This window comes from Nyctibius grandis, chromosome 2 (genome assembly GCF_013368605.1).
Source record: "Nyctibius grandis isolate bNycGra1 chromosome 2, bNycGra1.pri, whole genome shotgun sequence".
In the NCBI taxonomy this organism is placed as follows: Eukaryota; Metazoa; Chordata; class Aves; order Nyctibiiformes; family Nyctibiidae; genus Nyctibius; species Nyctibius grandis.
The window spans coordinates 103,913,723-103,934,152 of NC_090659.1; the positions used below are offsets into that span (position 1 = coordinate 103,913,723).

The 20,430-nt window shown below is 45.3% G+C and overlaps 1 protein-coding gene across 2 annotated transcripts in view; it reads left to right on the plus strand.

Annotated features, from left to right (window-relative positions):
* Nucleotides 1–328: 328 nt before the first annotated feature.
* LNX2 (ligand of numb-protein X 2) overlaps nt 329–20,430 on the plus strand; it is a 66,450-nt gene continuing 46,348 nt past the window's right edge. For both annotated transcript variants that reach the window (XM_068423697.1, XM_068423707.1), the window contains exon 1: nt 329–513. The gene's annotated coding sequence lies outside the window, so the exon portion shown is untranslated. The remainder of the gene's footprint in view (nt 514–20,430) is intronic.

A 20,430-nucleotide genomic window follows, 5' to 3' on the forward strand; every position in this document is an offset into this window, starting at 1 on the left:
GGCGGGAGTGAGGCTGCCGCCTCCCGTTAGCGGCGGGACCCCCGGGGTTTGCCCCGCGGCAAGGCCGCGCATCTCGGGCGGGCGGGGACAGCTCTCCGGGCAGGACAGGGCAGGGCACAGCCCGCGCAGGCAGCTCCCCAGCCAGCCCCTCCTCCGCCCCGGCCCCGCCCGCACCCCCCACCGCCCCCGGGCCCGCTGCGATCAGGCGAGTGGCGGGGACACCCCGGCCCGGGGCTCCGCCGCGGCCCGCCCCGGCCCCGCTCCCATAGGCTGTGGCGTGCCCCGCCGCCCGGCCCCGCGCTCGGGGCTGCCGCCGGAGTGGCGGAGCGCGATTGTCACTTGGGCCGCGCCGCTGCCCGGGGCGGAGGCGGGAGCGCCGGCCGGCGGAGAAGCGCTCTGCCAAGCGCTGCCCGGAGTTCGCCTCCCGCCAGGCGGAGCGGGCGGGCGGGCACAGTCGGCTCGGCTGAGGGGCGCGGCGGCGGCTGAGGAGAGCGCGGCGCGGAGCCGGCGGCGGTGAGTAACTTCCCTGCCCCGCCGCGGCGCCGGGCGGCTCAGCGTCCCCTCAGCCACCGGCGGCGGTAGGGCCGCCGGGCAGGGCGGCGGCCGCGCCCTGTCTCTTCCTCTCAGCAGCGGCGCCGGGGGGCTCCCCGCGGGGGCGGCGGGGCCGGGCCTGCTGCGGACGCCGGGCTGGGCCGCCCTGAAGGGGCAACAAGTCCGGGAGCGGGGCTGGGGCCCGGGAGCCGCCGGACGGGGCTGAAGCGTGTGCGCTTGTGGGCAGGGTCCCCCGCCCCGGAGCCCCGGCGGGAGCGGCGCGGCCCTGGCGTGCCCTCGCTCGGGAGGAGCGGGGGTTCCTCCCCGGGAGAGCGGGTGTCGCTGAGAGCCGAGCGCCCGCGGCGGGTATGTGCCCGCCGGAGGTGAGCGGCGGCTGCGCCGGGAGCCCCAGCGCGTCTTTGCGATGCTGAGCTGCGGTGCTGGGGACCTGCTCCAAAGGCGCCTGCTTGGGGTCGCTAAATGCACTTAACGCTGCTCTCGTATAGCTTTATTAAAGAAGCTGCTGCCTGAAAAGGAGTCGGATTACTGCGTGCGGGGGAGGCAGGAGAACAGCTGCAAGCAAAACCCCCGCTGCTGGTTTCAGGTTGTGTTTTACAGCTGCGCCGGAGGAACTCAGCTATATGTAAAATGTCCCTGAAGCCTATGGAGCTGGCAGCTATTCCAAAATGTTAACTCCAGTCCTCGGTGCTCTGACCTAGGCTCTCCTTTTTTTCCCCCGTTAGCTCTTCTCACTGAAAATGTGGTTTAAAAACTTAAAACCTCGTGTCTTTTGAACTTTAACAAGGCATACTTTAAAATCATCGTTGCTCTTGACAGAATATTAGTACTCAGTCAACTAATTGAGAAACCAATTGCTGGAGCTGTGGTAGTGACAAGTCTGACGGTCCCTTGTGACTTTTCTTACCATGTTCCTAATGCATAGCGCTGATGGTTTACTTGTGTAGAAATCCACTATTAAGTACTTCTGAGCTTCATTTAATTCCTTTTTTAATTACATGATATCGTGGGTTTGCTTTTGTCTCTGTGCAAAGTGAAATTTGCCTGTTAGGGATTAGCTTGGGGATACGTTTGATAGTCTCTGGAAATACATTTCGAATCATAAATGCATTTGAGCTTCTGTTCAAAAGAGAAACTGTTCTGAGCTAGGCTCTCATTAAATAAACACTTTGAATTACTGATTTTTTTTTTTTTTTGTTCCTCTACCCAATTTCTTTTGGCTTCGCGATGCTTTATTCTAAGCTGCAATCCAGCAGCAGATCAAGGAGGCTTAGGAAGAAACATCAGATGGTTTCGGTTAGTGTCTCTACCGCTTGGTAAATAAACGTGTTAGTACCATATGCTGCCCTGACTTTATTGAACTTCAAAATGGAAACGAGGTATGTCAGCGTATTTGCTAGAACCATAAGAGTTAATAGGGTCCTTTATCATTTACTTTTTTTTTTTTTTTTTTTAAACGATCAGCTCACTGAGGGATCCTCTTTCCTGAACACAGTGCTATAGCGGTGATTAACTCCAAATTCAGCAGGCTGCAAAGAACACCATTGTGCCCAGTTGGATTTTTTTTTTTTTAAATAAAAAAAGTGTGTAATGTTATGTTTTAAAGTGCTTGTATTATTACAATTCTAAAATCTCTGGATATTGAAAAAAACACCCACAAAAAACAAAGCATAATTTTACCATGACAGTTTTCAGTCCTGAATTTCTAACTGTACTGACCCTTAACTCTGCCTAGTGACTTCGTCAAGAGATAGCCCAAGGCCTTGGACTCAGGTCTGAGATTTGCAAACACAGCATGATTTCCTAACGCAGGACTTGAATCTTCTATTAAAAAAAAAAAAATAAGAAACGATTTAGGGATGAAACTTTTCAAGAGGAATGTAAGCTGGTGATTGGGTAGAAAAGTACTGTTCTCTTGAGACAGGTTAAAAAATCACAGAATCACAGAATCACAGAAAAAAACCACCCACAAAAAAACAAATGTCAAAAAATTAATGTCGTAAATCAGCAAGATGCTGCTTATTTAAATAGCTGATAGATATTAAGAGCTGTAACTAATAAGATAACAGCATTCATTCAGTGTTAAAATGCTCCCTGATGTAGAAGGCACCAGAGGAAACTAGTTGCCTATGTGATACAGCAGTGTCTTGTCTCTGATACTTGAAAATTCTTTGCTCATTTGGTTTGCAGAAGCAATTTTAATGTGACCCCATTGAATTGCATGCTGCTTGATTGCTTTATTAGGTCAATGGAGTTTGTTGTTTAGGAATTCTAGTGCCTTTCAAAGATGAAAATGCTTTTAAATATCAATATTAAATTATGTAATTGTTGGGTCATGATGTCTACAGAGCAATAAAAAATAATAATGTGGTGGTGTGTTCTTTTTGTTTTCTGTGGCCCCAATTCTGTAGATGTTTGCGCTTACATGTGTTTAATATTAAACACCAAGTATTTCTTTTGGAATTAGGAGGTCTGTTCTTAGGCTTAATGTTAAGCCTGCATGTAAATGTTTTCAGGGTCAGGATTTATGTTCGCAAAGTTCATGGGATAAACCTGTCAAGTGTTTTCATCCTGACTGTTCTGTATTCTGCATGAGATGATGTCGGTAGCTGACTTCTGCTTTGGAAGTGGAGGCTGATTTATCTACTGACACGTAAAGGGATGCTCCCAGCCCTGCTGCTGCGTTACAGTGCTGTACCTGAGCTGCCTTTATCCTTGCAACGTGCTTTGCAATGCTACAGGCATCTCTTTTATTTCTAAAGTATTTTTACTGATATAGATGTGTGTAGATGTCAATCCTTTTTATTCTTGTAGATGCTTATTTCAATTGATGTTAGTTTTACAAGTAATTTGGGGGCTGGAAGAGGAGGGGAGTCTCTTGGCTGAGTCTCTTGCACTGAGCTGTGCACTAGATGGTGAAAAGAAAAGCTTAAGTATGCAGCTGTTCGATATAAAATCAGGTAACTTGCAAACATGCGGGAGTTTAAATTGTTTTGCATTTCTGTGATTTTTCCACCCAGTTAATGGGAACTATTTTTATTTTAAAAATGAAACATTGGGGTGATGTAGCTCAATATTTGCAGACTCATTTTAATTTTAAGTAAGCAAGTTGTCACGTTGCTCTGGGGTTGTGGTATTTTGTTAAGAATGTCTAGAATTTTCTTACTGTCATCACAGCAAAACAGACCAAATTGGGTAAGAAAGTAATTATGAGGTTATAAATGTGTCAGCTCAACATTATATAAAATTTAATTTTTGCACAGGCAGAGTTGGTTTACTTCGGGATGGAGTGATAGATGTTACATATTGCCTGGCTGTTTTTCCTTCATTCCCCAGAGAAGAATGTGTTTTTGTATTTCATTGCAGAGATTTGTCATGCTTAACCACCATTTGATAGGGTGTACAGAATTTTTATGAAGAACTCTTGTTTGTAGAGCAAAATGCAATTTGATCAAAGAGTAAATCCAATATGTGAACTGATCCGGTTTTAAAATGTTGTAAATGGTAGTAATAAGTAGTTCTAGATAATGAAGAAGAAGGAACTGTGCCTTATTTATCTTTTTTCTAGCAATAGAGCACAGTGGAAAGTGGCACACGTTAAAGGAGAACCTGTATGTGTCTGGGCGAAGGGAGGAACCCAGTAGCTGAAGAAAGGCAAAGCAGGGCTTTTGGACCAGGTTGCCTGGAGTGGCGTAGCGCTGTCAGATATTATTCAGCACAATGGGGAAAAATGAGTGACAAGCTACCTACTGCTGCATTGGTACATTCTTTGCAGCGGGAGCGATTTTGAAGCGTGCTGTAGGCTGTACTCTCCGCCCCAACCCCCAAGACAGCACTGCCACTGCGTGTTCCCATGACCTTCTCTGAAGAGGTTGCACAAGCCCAGTGGAAGGTGTCAGGATGCCAGCGTCGTGCATTCCCAGGGGCTGGCTGGTGAGAAGAAAATTGGGAATAACCACAGTTTATTATTGGGTTCAAGTCAGTGTTCCCATATGTTGACACTTTTATCGACTCTTGCAGTTGCACTCATCGTGTAGGTTTTTTTTTCTTTGCATGAAATTTTTGCTCGAATCTGAGCTCTCCTCCACAGACAACCCTCTCTTAATGCAGTGTCATTTTCAAAATTTTGGCCCTGAAAGGCCAAAGAATACTAATGATGGAGGATTTTAAGCTCTTACCTTCCTGTGGCTTGCTTTGTTCTTCAGATTGGTGCTAATCCTCGTTTCTGAGTTCATACATAGGAAAAAGAAACCTGGTGCAGCAGAGGTTTTTGGCACAACAGAAGCAAATGGAAATTCAAGCAAAGCTAACGGAGATAAAATGTCATTGACTTGTGTACTGAAACCAGTTCATGGAAAGCAATTTTCAGTGGTTGCTATATTGTGCTTGGATAAGCTGTCGTGTTCTGCCACAGGAATGTTGTGTTTGCTTTGAAAGGACCAACCCATGGGGTTTTTTTTCTGACACAAAGCAACATTTCAGAATCTAGGCGTGTCGTGATTTTTCTGGCTATCAAGTTTTGGTTGGCATTCCTGAACAAGGTCTTCATTTGAAAAAAAAAAAAGCATGGCTGCTATCAGCAAGCCTTCTTTGTTGATGCATTTTACTTCGTCATAATGTGAATGTGCTTTTGTCTGTGTACCTTGTATTAGTCCCCAGGCAAAATGAGCTGTATCAGCAACGTACTCTTAGGGCAGCAGAACAGAGCCTGTACTGGGGTTTTCTGTGGGTATAGCGATGTCATCCAAATCATTCCCCTAATTGACATCGCTACCTGCTACACCAGCAAAAACAAAACAACAACAACAAGAAAACCCACAACCCCCACAAGGCTCTTAAGTTAACCACGTTTTGTCTTCAACACAGTTGATTCTTCTGCTGCCTTCAGTAACAGTCTGTGCAGAACAGTACGTTCAAAGTCCATGTTGTGGCTGGGTAGCCTACATCTAGAGCAAGGCACATTTCAAGGACACTGGAGATATTAATTTCTGTATGTGCCTCATGGATAGTGCACTGAATATCTGCAATAGATTAAATACTTAAATATGAGCTGTATTAAGTTGCTTCTACATGTTAGGAGGTTAAAATTTATAGAAAAAAATCAGTAACAGCTATTGCCACTTCATGCAGAGGAGGATGCCTTATTGTTACTTCCAAGTTCATGCATTTGTTTACCAACAGGCCATCCTTCCTTGTGTTCTTGCCGCTTTTTATTAGATCTGATCCCCTGCCCCATATCATCGTTTTCTCCTTTATTTTTTTTAATCAAGTTGTTTAAAATTTGTTTGTAACCAGACTGAAATAGCTGTAAGTGAAAGTTGATTGATCCATCCCAAGACCACATAGATCCTAATGTGTTGTATAAAACTTCCTGGTCATGTTCAAAGGGTTTTCTGTAAACCCCATTATGATCATGCAGCTCTAACCATATCCTTGGTACGGTACATATGCACCATATTCACCATCCAAACCCCTGCCGCTCCGTGAGGCTACCCCGACTGTTAATTGAAGTAACTTGTTTTTTAAACTTTTAAAAAAACTTTTTCAGTCAAGCTTCTTCCAGAGCAGGTTGATGAGGATTTCCTTCTGTCCAGCCTCTTTTTCCCATCTTTATGTCTGGTTTGCTCTAGAGGGGTTCCCTCAGCCATGTATTGTTACTGGCAGAAGCTAATGAAGGCTCACCCAGTGAATTAGTAAAATAGTTCCGTGTCTGTGCTAGATCTTGCATTTATGTTAATTAAAAATGAGTACAAGTCAATTCCTGGACTATTTTTACAAGTAGTCGATTACTAAGCTGTCATTGCTGCTTCTGATGAAGACTGAAGCTTTAAAAATCAGAGTTTCCTGCCTTATAGTAAACCAGTATAAAATGCAATTCGTTCACTATTTAATACCTTCAGAATTTAGGTTTGCTTCTTAACTGTTTTAATTCCTTTTAAATGCTAAAGGTAAATCTAATCTCATCCAGGTTATATTAGGCTAAAAATACAGATATGTTTGTGTACTTGTGGATCTATCACGCATTTCATCCGAATGTCTTCACAAGGTCTGTAAGTTAGATCTTTATATACACATTACAAACATTCATAAGAATTCAGTGACAACCAACAAATGTGTTTCTTTTTCAAATCACCAGTAAAAAAAGGTTATCTTTCTACTTCGTCTGGCAAAATAACCACTCTTCATTCCTGTTATCTGGGGCATGGCTCAGTATGTATGTTCGGTGCTGATACTTTTATATTCTAGCTTCTGATACGTGTCCGTCTATAGCTGGAAGTGACACGAGCTGAATTAGTCTTCACCGCATGTACAGCAGCAAATATACCTGTCGTGGTATATTTATACAGCATGGGCATGGTCCTGCATAAATAATACTTGAAGTTTTAGTTGCGGGGAGGTGTTTTTACCACCTTGAAATCCATTTTGACCGATAGCAGCTGACTTATCTATTGACTGTGGCTCTCCTGCTTTCTGCAGGGAAAATAACTTTCCGGTGAAGCAAAAGTGAAGGTGATTCAGTGCTGGTAAAAAGGAGAATCAGCAGCACAGCCTGTCTGTGCACTTGACCTGAGCTGTCTTGCAATGTAAGCAGAAAAAGAGAATCTATGGGAAAATTAACACTAAAACGAGTGGTAATGCAGAATTTTGGGTTGCTGGAGTGTGAAATGAAACTGTTACAGTTCTTTCTTCTGCAGTAAGGGATGCATGCCATCGACTGGAGAAATGCTGTAGAAGTGTAATGCTTTCCTAAGTCATATTTTGAAAAGTTTGAAAGCTGTGAAGCCAGGAGATGTTCATAACTAAGTGTCATGCCATGATGAAATGGAAGGTACTTGATGAACTTCTGGGTACAGCTTGACATGTTACCTCCTACCAATGATCAGAACCATACGGATTTCACAACAGGTATCATTTGTCTTTAAGTAAGTCTCAAGTTTAGTGAAGGCAGCTTATTTTACACAGTAATGTCAACACTGTGCCGTGATTTTCTTATTTTGCCTCAAAGGATCAAAGAGGAAAGATTTCTGTTTTAGCTGTGATACTGACTTTGAGGATAAAGAAGATGATTTGTTCTAAAGCATTGATATAGATGAGGCTGTGTATACCTGAAAACCTGCTGAGCAGGTTAAGTTGAAATGCAGGAGAGAAGGGACTGCACTACAAGGCACCCACACGTGTTAGGAACAGTTGCTATCTCGTATATGCTATTTTTCAGATGATGAATCACATACAGAGTCCTACTTAGCCGTCCCTACAGCTTGACTGTACAATTGAATCTGCAGCGGTTAGTCCATGAAGTCCTTTGTGGGCATGAGAGTCCTTCTGCCTGCTTCTGCTCCCAAGGCAGTCACTGAATTCACCACAGCTGTGATGATGTGGTTATAGCAAAGCATCTCTTATGGGATTTCTTTGCTAGGAATCAGTTGCTGCTGGTACAAATCTGGTTAGCAGTCTGCTTGTCATTGAACTGAATTTACATATATGTGTATATATATAAAATTAATTTCTATGTATAAATAAATAAAACAGTATAAAAAGGAAAAAAACAAACCCTGTACTTATTCTTTTCTTTCAACATTTTTTTTTGCTCTTTCTTTTCAGATCTTAACTTAGAAATCCTTCCAAATTTAGCTTTAACATTAAGCATTTTTTATGGAAGAATGGAGTTGAAATACAGTAGGTAAAGACATTATAGAAATCTGATCCAATATGTTTTTACCACTTTAATTATTGTTCAGTTCTGTAGTTTTTGCTTTTACTTCTTAGTTGTGGAGTAACTTTATTCTTCTGGTGCTGTCAGCAGTTATAGCAGTAAGAAGCTTCAGGAATGTGTTGTTTAAATAGAAAATCTGTATAAATATTATTGATTATCAACACTGATTATAGGAAATATCATGAACAATTTATGAGTTTCATTGGGGGGATTTTCACATAAATCACCACAACAAAGGTTTGGAAAACAGTAAATGAGTGATGGAAAAATAATAACATTTATAAGATAGAAGGAGTTATTTTCTTAATTTTCCAGCTGATGAGTAGGTGCATATAAAAAGACAGACATCAGATTGCTTTTCTGTCATGATATAATATATTTTTCTATAGTCCAGAGGTTAAGTTCTATCCTTATTTAATAATAAACTTACTCAGTTTTCTGACTTAAAATTATCCTGTTTCTCAAATTCGAAATAAAGTGGAAGCAATCAAAAAATGTGGAATAAGCAATCATTTAACCAGATATTAAAACTGTATTTAAATATATTTAAATTTTTATTTATTTATAAAATTGCATTTAAAGCTCTTTATTGGAAAAATGCTCTGCCTTAACATGAATTGAAGAGGATTAGAATTTAATAAAGTGAATTACTCTTTTCTGTTTGAGGGGGAAAAATTTTTTTCCCCAAGGTTTTACTTTTAAAACTACCATCTTCCCAGATGTTCTCGAATACATTCTGCATTGTTTTAAAACAACTCTAATCTTTAATACGATTATCTGTAAACTTCCTTTGTTTACTGAGGGATTTTTTCAGATTATCAAATAATTTTATATACAAATCCTTTTCTTGGTGCATACCATAAGTCTCCATTGCATGCCCAAGGCAGTGCCCCAAATGAAGCTGACTGACATCAATTATTGATTATTATTCTTTGCGCGCTGGGAAGTGTAATTGAGTCTCCGGTCTCGATTTATGGTTTGTTTCACAGAATCACAGAATCAAGCAGGTTGGAAGAGACCTCAGGGATCATCGAGTCCAACCGTTGCCCTGACACCACCCTGTCAACTAGACCATAGCACTAAGTGCCATGTCCAGTCTTTTCTTAAACACATCCAGAGATGGTGACTCCACCACCTCCCTGGGCAGCCCATTCCAATGTCTAATAACCCTTTCTGAAAAGAAATTCTTCCTAATGTCCAACCTGAACCTCCCCTGGCGAAGCTTGAGGCTGTGCCCTCTTGTCTTATCGCTAGTTGCCCGGGAGAAGAGGCCAACTCCCACTTCACTACAACCTCCCTTCAGGTAGTTGTAGACTGCAATAAGGTCACCTCGGAGCCTCCTCTTCTCCAGGCTAAACAACCCCAGCTCCCTCAGCCGTTCCTCGTAGGTCAGACCCTCCAGACCCTTCACCAGCTTGGTCGCCCTCCTCTGGACTCGCTCCAACACCTCAACATCTTTCTTGAAGTGCGGGGCCCAGAACTGGACACAGTACTCAAGGTGCGGCCTCACCAGTGCCGAGTACAGAGGGACGATCACTTCCCTAGACCGGCTGGCTACACTATTCCTAATAGAGGCCAGGATGCCATTGGCCTTCTTGGCCACCTGGGCACACTGCTGGCTCATGTTTAGCCGGCTGTCGATCAGCACCCCCAGGTCTCTTTCCGCCGGGCTGCTTTCTAACCACTCTTCCCCGAGCCTGTAGCGCTGCATGGGGTTGTTGTGGCCGAAGTGTAAGACCCGGCACTTGTTCTTGTTGAACCTCATGCCGTTGGTCTCGGCCCATCTATCTAACCTGTCCAGATCCCTCTGTAGGGCCTTCCTACCCTCCAGCAGATCGACACTCCCACCCAGCTTGGTGTCATCTGCAAATTTGCTGAGGGTGCACTCAATCCCTACGTCTAGATCATCTAGAAAGATATTGAACAGCACCGGCCCCAGAACTGAGCCCTGGGGAACACCGCTAGTGACCGGCTGCCAGTTGGACTTTGCCCCATTCACCACCACTCTCTGGGCTTGGCCATCCAGCCAGTTTTTAACCCATTTAAGAGTCCACCCATCCAAGCCCCGGGCAGCCAGTTTGTCTAGGAGGATGCTGTGGGAAAAACGTATGTTTGTGTTTCAAACGTAGGGTCATGAGAGCAGCTGCAGGGAGACACTGGAGTGCGTGCATTGATTTGCAGCATAAGCATAGACTACTTAAGAGCATATGGGACTGAGAAGAGAAAAGGGTTGGAGCTGAAGTTGTCCTGTGCTTTTCAAGAACTTGTTCAATATGTTTTCCTGGTGCCCATACACCAAAATGAGGAGCTATTTTCTCTCATCACGGTGGTGATATTTCATTACACTGGGGCATGGGATAGCACTTAACAGGAGGGAAGACCCCCTTCGTCCAAGTTCTCCATCCCACGAAGTGTGGCCTGATCTGATGTGCTCTGACTCCATCAGACTTCACAAGCTAAAATTATACTCCATATTTCTCATGCACCAATAACTTTCTTTCAGTAGCATTTTTTGAGTGTGAAATCAAGCAACCTAACATTGGAAATGTGCTTGTGCATCCCTCATGCTACTCCCTTTTGTGTCCATCCTTTGCACGGGACTGGGCTGCTGGGGAAAAAGCTTCTGAACAGAAACCGGCAACTGGGTTACAACACAGGTTCAGGAGGGGTGGGGAAGACTGAAAGGCAGTGGGTAAGCTAAAAAGTGGCATTTCTTAATTTTGTAAATTAGCTTGCAGCCTGATTCATCATGTTTAAACATTGCTACATGTAATTTTTGACATTATCTTTTTAAATGACTGCAACAGTTGCAGCAACTACATCGTTAGTAAAATCCTTACTGCTTATGAGGTTTAGAAGGAGCTGGCAATACTGCCTGAGCTACAAGATGGCTTAGAGACAGGAGAAAACTTTATTATCCTGTAGATGAAAAGTTGTCACGCTTATTTTTTCTGGAGGACAAAATGATCAGTGAGGATTTGGGTTCAGCCAGGTTTCCCCCATGGCAAGTTCTTTCCCACGCTGGCAGCCTCTCACGGGTCCAGCTGCCTGGGTTTCTCTACAAAGTGTTCACTCTTGGGTATCGTTTTGGCAAGTTGTCTTCAGGCTTTCTGAAGAACAGACAAAAGGAGGGAAATATAAATTTTTTCAAAACCCAATGTGGAATTTCTTGGGACAGAGCAAGCTGTGCAGGCACATGAGGATTTTTCATCTCTGAAGTTGTCAGAATCTGTTGTAGGGAAAAAGGTCAGATGTGAATACAGGAGCCTGATGTTTCCCCATCATGACTGCCCCTCCATCTTCTGGATGCAGGAGTTCAAACACCAAATGTCGTAGGGGGAAGTAAGAAGGAAGCAAAAGAGGATGCGTCTTTGAAGGACGAATCAGTGTGGTGAGAGCTTCCCTTGCTGGCAAAAGCCTGAGTAAGCAGGTGGGGCTGGCAGCGTGCCCTGAAGGTTAATGTTGTCGGTCGCCAAGCTGGAGGGGGAGGCAAGGCCCTCCCTTCTGCCGGGGTTCTCAAGAAAGATGCTCTGAGAAGGCTTCTGGCTGCTGCCTCTCATTTCACCTTGGGTGCTGGGAGAAAGAAATGGTAGCTAGGACCAAGACAATGCAAGGCTAAAAAAAAAAAAGAAAAAAATCAATATGTATAGTATTGGTGGCATTGAGAAGCACAGTGGTTTCTTTGGTGGGGTCCAAGCAGCAGCAGGGCCTCTGTTTCATTTCTGCTGCAGCTCAGCTGCCCTGGCGGGCTCAGAGGCTGCCATCTGCCCTCCCAGCCACCTGAGCTGAGGTTTTATGGTACCTCTGAGGCTATTCCTGGGTGTCTAAGTCTGTATTGGAGAAATACTGCCAAATTTTTTTTAGCACTAATGCAGGAGAGGTCTAGCTGAGCACAGAGACAGTGATATTGTTAATTTTCCAGGCTGTTGCTGTCTTACTCTCAGCTGTCCCTAGACATCCTCACCATTTTATGTTTCCTCTCTAATGGCACGAGCCAGGATGTCATAATATCCAAAATCAAATGTACCAGAAAATATAATAAATTAGAGTCAGGCTAGCAGAGTAATTGAAGAATAAACTGAATTTTAAACAACACAAGATTGTGTTATGAACTGATTGCTATGCACAAAATGCTCCAGAGGAGTGTGACTTCATGTAGATTTACTATTGATGGCAGCATTTCCTAGATTGCTACTGGTAATAAAGAAATGAAAACGGTTTCAACTTTTGAGTTAGTACCACAACATAATATTGCAGCAAAGAAGAAGTACCATTCTAGTTACACTGCAAAGTAATTCTGGAAGAAAAATTTTCTCAGTGCTTTAGTTATTTATTTAAGAGGTTTACATGTATTTAGCGATTTTGGAGTTTATAAAGCCATGAAGTGAATGCAGGCTTTGGTGTGGAAAGAACTACATTTGTCCTCAGCTCCTAGTGTGATTCTTCTATAAGAAATTACTTAGGAACTGTAGCAGTACAGTGGGTTCCTCTCAATTCAGAAAATTGAGTTTAAGGACATTTGGTCCTTAAGGAATTCTGAGGTTGTTTGCCAGGTCAGTTTTATGGCAGATAGTCTGCATATTTTGTTTTAATAATTTTATTGTATTTTTTTATTTCATTAAAAACAGGTAGTACACATACATAATACTTTTTAAAAATAACCCTCTAGCTGTGATGCTAGTAGAGGTGTAGGGAGATGGCATAAGAAGTTTTGGTTTTGTGAGCTAGAAGTTGCATTGTCTGAGCCCTGGAAGCTGAGCATCCATGTTCTCCTGGTGTGTTGAAATGTGAAATGAGACAGAGCTAGTGAAAGCCACCCTGAAGGTTGTTGCTCTTACAACCAGAAACTATAGGAAAGCCTGTGAAATGCAAATAGTCAGTAGCAGGTGTTTGCTAGAAGATAACAAATGTTGTTTGAGCTGTTGGGTTGAATCTAGGTGGGCTGGATGAAAGTGGGTCCTGTGCAGAGACATCCGTGTTGGGGCAGTCGAGCTGCTGATGTGCAGAGAAGCCTGAAAACCACTTTTGACCGTACTTTATTTTCTATTCATCCTAATTTTGAGAATGCAAAGGAAATTTTGTAAGGATGAGATTTTTGGCATCAATAATTCAAGCTCAAGGCAAGACTCTGCCACTTCCAAAATTATGTTCAGTGGTGAAATACCAGCGAATGGAAGGGCTGCTCAGCGGTAGAGATCAAACATAAGCTGCCTTTGGTGGCAGGAAGGCAAAAAGGCAATATTACTGCACTGAAAGCAGTAACTTTGTAGTGATAAGCAGTATAATTTAAGTGAATATTTTTAAGTTTAAAAGTTTTAAGTTGTATTTAAACATGAAATGGTATTGTTTATTTTCATTATTCTTGTAAAATTTAAATAAGGGTCTCTACCAGGAATGGTAATGAAATACATTTGATTTTTAAACTAATCTTATAAAATAGTGAAAAAGGTATTTCTTGCGAGTTAAATACTTGAATATATACAGTAAGCTTTAGCATTAAACTAATTCAAAGTTCTGTAAATCCCTTGATTTAAATTACTTCACTGTGCCATGACCTAATGGAAGCAGAAATTAATCTAGAAGATGCAATTAATAAACTACTTACTTCCCCTGTGTAATATGTAAACCAAATTATTTTTCTGCAGGTATTTTCATCATTTAATAACTTATCTCCTCACATCCACCCTGCATCCCCATAGAAGTGGGCTCCGGGATCACCAGGAGGCAGGAGGGAGGCTGGCCGGCTGGCTGCTGCCTGCTCCTGCAGCCTGCCCGTGGAGACAGTAAGGGCCAGTTTCATAAATAAGCTGCAGACCACCACAGCTCTGGCTCTTCAAACTTCTGTAGCAGAAAACTTGGGAGAATGGTTATAAAGGGAAAAATAATCTGCTTCTCAATAGGGGAAAATAGGCAGCATTTAACCCATTTAAAAAGAAACGAACGAGCAGTACAGGAATTCCTACAGGCAGGTTTTGAGGAAGGTCATCTTCAAGATCTGGTATTTTTGCTCTCTTCAATAGCAAGTTTTGATGTTTTGTGAAAAATTCACAGCTGAATTTTCACTGAAGTGAAAAATTCGGAGCTCTCCTGGGCTACTGAGGTCTTCCTGTTCCTTTTCCCCTGTCCTGCATCCCCCGTGACACTTTCAGCGAGTTACACAAACACCATTTATCTCTGAGAGCTTTTGCTAGGAGGACATGACACTTGTAACAAACATTTGTGTGATTAGGCCTTTCTCTAGCTGTGGTTAGTCTCTTTTGTAATGCTTGTTACCTAGCTAACCTAGCAGAGGGAAACCTGTGTACCATGGACGTGCTCTTAATGCAGGTAAGACCACTCGAGAAACCTCGAATGCAGTTGTTAGGGAGGAATATGATGGGTAAGTGGAGTTCTTTCAAGGGGTCGTGGAGCATCGTTTTCTTTCAAAATGTATTAGTGGCATGGAAGAACGCAAGTGTTTCTGATAAAGTTTATTGCGATAGTAAATGTTAGAAACAGATAGTAAATGTTAGAAACAGATCAGCAAAACTGAGCATTTTGGAAGCTGCAGGCAGTTGAATGTTATATTACAATTTAAGCAATATATTTTCTATAACATTTAGAAGCAGAAGACCTAAACCATTTTCACAGGGTGAGTGCATCCTGGAAACATGTAGGAGACATCATGATTAAGCAATAGAAAACAGCTCTGTGTTCAGCTCTGCGGTAAGATGCCTAACAGTCCTTCAAGGAAGGATATGTAAGGGGATATTAACAAGGAACCCAAAGGTTCTATTGCTGGGGTATGGGGCACAGGTGGTACCTGGGACCTGCTGGTTTCTGGTGTGAATGCTCTTAAAGAGTTAACACATGAAAGCTGGAAAGACTTTAAAAAAAAAGTTATAAAACTATTAGAGGCTGCTTTATGGTATTTATTACAGAATCACAGAATCACAGAATCTTAGGGATTGGAAGGGACCTCGAAAGATCATCTAGTCCAATCCCCCTGCCGGAGCAGGATTGCCTAGACCATATCACACAGGAACGCGTCCAGGCGGGTTTTGAATGTCTCCAGAGAAGGAGACTCCACAACCTCTCTGGGCAGCCTGTTCCAATGTTCGGTCACCCTCACCGTAAAGAAGTTTTTCCTCATATTTATGTGGAACCTCCTGTGTTCCACCTTGCACCCATTGCCCCTTGTCCTGTCAAGGGATGTCACTGAGAAGAGCCTGGCTCCATCCTCATGACACTTGCCCTTTCCATATTTATAAACATTAATGAGGTCACCCCTCAGTCTCCTCTTCTCCAAGCTAAAGAGACCCAGCTTCCTCAGCCTCTCCTCATAAGGGAGATGTTCCACTCCCTTAATCATCTTTGTGGCTCTGCACTGGACTCTCTCTAGCAGTTCCCTGTCCTTCTTGAACTGAGGGGCCCAGAACTGGACACAACATTCCAGATGCGGCCTCACCAGGGCAGAGTAGAGGGGGAGGAGAACCTCTCTCGACCTACTAACCACACCCCTTCTAATACACCCCAGGATGCCATTGGCCTTCTTGGCCACAAGGGCACATTGCTGGCTCATGGTCATCCTGCTGTCCACTAGGCCCCCCAGGTCCCTTTCCCTTACGCTCGTCTCCAACAGGTCTGTCCCCAACTTGTACTGGTACATGGGGTTGTTCTTGCCCAGATGCAGGACTCTACACTTGCCCTTGTTATATTTCATTAAATTTCTCCCCGCCCAACTCTCCAGCTTGTCCAGGTCTCTCTGAATGGCTGCGCAGCCTTCCGGCATCTCAGCCACTCCTCCCAGTTTTGTGTCATCAGCGAACTTGCTGACAGTGCACTCTATTCCCTCATCCAAGTCATTAATGAATATATTGAATAGTACTGGTCCCAGTACCGACCCTTGAGGGACTCCGCTAGACACAGGCCTCCAACTGGACTCTGTCCCATTGACCACCACTCTCTGGCTTCTTTCCTTCAGCCAGTTCACAATCCACCTCACCTCAAAGTGTGGATCATCCAGACCACACTTCCTCAGTTTAGCTGTGAGGATGCTGTGGGAGACCGTGTCAAACGCTTTACTGAAATCAAGATAGACCACATCCACAGCTTTACCATCATCTATCCACCGGGTTACGTCCTCATAAAAGGCTATCAAGTTGGTTAAGCATGACTTCCCCTTGGTGAAGCCATGCTGAGTGCCCCTAATGATCCCCCTATCCTTGATGTGCCTAGAGACAGCATCAAGAACAAGTTGTTCCATCACCTTTCCGGGGATGGAGGTGAGGCTGACCGGTCTATAGTTACCCGGGTCCTCCTTCTTGCCCTTTTTGAAGACTGGAGTGACATTCGCTTTCCTCCAGTCCTCAGGCACCTCTCCCGTTGCCCACGACTTAGCAAAGATGATGGAGAGTGGCCTAGCAATGACTTCCGCCAGCTCCCTCAGCACCCGCGGATGCATCCCATCAGGGCCCATGGATTTATGGACGTCCAGATTGCCTAATTGGTCCCTGACCCAGCCCTCATCTACCAAGACAGATTCCTCCTCTGTCCTGACTTCTTCTGGGGCCTCAGGGGTCTGGGGCTCCTCAGGACAGCCTCCAGCAGTATAGACAGAGGCAAAGAAGGCATTCAGTAACTCCGCCTTCTTTTTATCCTCTGTCTCCAGGGCCCCCACCTCATTCATCAGTGGGCCTACATTGCCTCTAGTGTTGGTTTTACCTGCAATGTATTTGAAGAAGCCCTTTCTGTTGTCCTTGACCTCTCTTGCAAGGTTTAATTCCAAGGAGGCCTTAGCTTTCCTAGTTGGCTCCCTACATCCCCTGACAACAGACTTATATTCCTCCCAAGCGGCCAGCCCCTCCTTCCATGATCTGTACACCCTCTTCTTCCACTTGAGTTTGCCCAGCAGTTCCCTGTTTAACCATGCAGGTCTCCTGGTACCCTTCCTTGACTTCCTACTTGTTGGGATGCTCTGATCTTGAGCTCGGAAGAAGCAGTCCTTGAATACTAACCAACTATCTTGGGCCCCCTTACCTTCTAGTACCCTGTCCCATGGGATTTCCCCTAGCAATTGCTTGAAAAGGCCAAAGTTGGCCCTCCTGAAGTCCAGGGTTGCAATTCTGCTAGCTATTCTGTTCCTGCCACATGAGATCCTGAACTCTACCATCTCATGGTCGCTACAACCAAGGCTGCCCTCAACCTTCACCTCTTCAACCAGACCCTCCTTGTTAGTGAGGATAAGATCCAGCAGCGCTCTTCTCCTAGTTGGCTCATCCACCATTTGCATCAGAAAGTTATCATCAATGCACTGGAGGAACCTCCTGGACTGAGGATGGCTGGCTGAGTAGGCCTCCCAGCAAATATCAGGGTAGTTGAAATCCCCCATGACAACCAGGCCCTGTAACTGAGAGACCGCTCTCAGCTGCCTGTAGAAGGCCTCATCACCCTCCTCATCCTGATCCGGTGGCCTGTAATAGACACCCACAACAGTATCACCCCTGCCAGCCTGCCCCTTAATTCGCACCCACAAACTCTCAACTCGCTCCTGATCCGCCCCTGGACAGAACTCAATACATTCTAGCTGCTCACTCACATAAAGAGCAACTCCACCACCTCTCCTTAGCGGCCTGTCTTTCCTGAACAAGACATAGCCATCCATGACCACATTCCAGTCATGTGAGGCGTCCCACCAAGTCTCTGTAATTGCCACTAGATCATAGCCCCCCGACCGAACACGGATTTCTAACTCCTCTTGTTTATTCCCCATGCTGCGTGCATTGGTGTACAGGCATTTCAGGGAGCGAGCTGAGCACACCGATTTCACCCCAGGGGGATGGGAGGCCTCCTGGTCTACCTCAACACTAGAGCGTTGCCCCAGTTGTGCAAGCCCAGCTACTACCCCATTCCCCTTCGAATCTAGTTTAAAGCTCTCCGAATGAGCCCTGCTAATTCCTGTCCCAGAACCCTTTTCCCTACGACATAAACCTTTCCCATGTATTACAGTCACGAATGGTGTCTTATAAAACCAGGCATTATCAAAGAACCCAAAGCCCTGCCTGTAGCACCAGTCTCGTAGCCAGGCATTAATAGAGAGAATCCTACTATTCCATCCCACATCATCACCTGAAAATGGAAGTAGGGAGGAGAAAACAACTTGTGCCCCAGACTCTTTCACCAACCGTCCTAGGGCCTTGTAGTCTTTCTTCATCCCCCTCAGACTACGGGATGCAGCTTCTTCCCCACCTGTCTGGAAGATCAGCAGGGGGTAGTAGTCTGTGGCCTTCACCAGGTTGAGGAGTTGCCTGGTGATATCCCTGATTCAGGCTCCAGGCAGGCTGCAGACCTCCCTGTGATGGGGGTCAGCTCTGCATATTGGGCCCTCAGATCCCTTTAGGAAGGAGTCTCCAACCACTAAAACTCTTCTCTTCCTCCTTGTGGAGGAGGTAGCTATACGCCTGTCAGGTTTTTCTGACTGTGGTGGGACCTCTGATATAGGTTGCCTCTTCACCACATCCCCATTGGACCGGCTGTATTCCACTAGGGCTTCATATCTATTGCTCAGAGGCACCTGTGGAGGCAAGGTAGGCAAGGAGGGCACTCGCCTTTTGCCACGGCCATAGACTTGCCTCCACTCACTCCTCTCCTCTAGGTTATTGTTTTCCACCTGAGAGGGGCAGAGTACAGGGGTCCCTCGATCCTGGGAGCTCTCCGGCAGGTGCTCCCATTTTTGTTGCAGGGAGGGCAGAGCCTGGCTCCACCAGTCTATCTCCATTTCAGCCTCCCAAATGCTCCTAAGCCTTTCTACTTCGGCTTGAAGCCTTTCAACCTGGCTTTGCAGCTGTGCCGCTCGGCCGAGCAGATCATCTACCTGCTCACAGCGCACACAGCCCCCTGTCACCACAGAGACGCTGTAGCATTCCCTGCAGCCTGCGACCTGCACCATCGCCTCCTTCCGTGGGAGCTCTGTCTGGGTTCCCACATCCATTTTGGTCTTCTTCTGCTGGGTAGATATCATTGTTCTTTCACTGAGCTGGGAAATACCTGTTGGTGACACCCCTGGTTCACAGCTCCTTGGCACCTTCCTCGCCTTGTGCACTGGGAGGGAGTCAGCGCCCTCCCCAACGAGCTGCAAACGGCTGCGGCCTCTCCCGCCCTGGGACACACCAGTCACAGCTGAGTCTCCCTCTCCCTTCAGGCCAGGGACTAGTCCCTGTCCTCCAGGAGGCTTTTTATCACCCGATCACAGGGGGTGGTGCGTTTAAATCGCCCGCGGTGCCTCCGGCTACGCCCCCTCCTCTCCTGATTCGTTGCCGGGAACCTCCGGGTCTGGGGTGGGGGGGAAGCAGCTCGGGGCTGATGCTCACGGGGGGCTCGGGGGGGGGGCCCAGAGTACGAAAACCGCCCAGTTACAGCCCGATGTCGCCCTCGCCCCCGCACTAACCTCAAGTCGCTGCTGCTGCTGTCGTTGCTGCCGCCGCTGTCGAACCCTTCAAGAACCCTTCTTTCCTCATCTAATTGGTAAATAAACTATAGTGCATAAAAGTAATGGGAGGTTTCATTTTAAAGAGATGTTTACGTATCTGGTGGTATCACTGACAGGCAGCTGATACAGCTGCGTATGCCTGGTAATGGTTTGCTACAGACTGAGTAGATATCATAAACTGAGTAAATACCATAAACACTAAGGATAGGAAACCCTCAGGAACAGTAAACATGACTAGGTAATACCAATAAATAAAGATGTCACCGTTGGATGCAAAAGTGCAGAAATGTGTATTTAATGTGTACACACAAACTAATCGCTTCAGCTGGGTACATCGTACAGCAGTGCTGTTGGGATCAGCACTTAATGGTACATTTTCTCTTAAGGAATGCCTTTCCTGTAGTAGATGGGCAGGGACCCAACGCTACAGAACATCATTGATGTCGTCCCAGGGCTGCTGATAGCGGGGACAGGTGGGACCAGAGATCCTGAGACCAGTGTACAAGGCAGCCGCATCCATCCTTGCGTGCCACGGCTGCTGTGGTGTCGGACCGCCGAGGTTCATTTTATGGTACGTTGTTGAGTCCTGTAAGGAAAGTCTCTTAGTCTGGCAATCATCCTTCCAGTGGAGACCGCTATGCTTGAAGAATCTCTTCAGTCTGTTATTTTAAATTATGTATGCCCCAAAGCAGGTATAAAT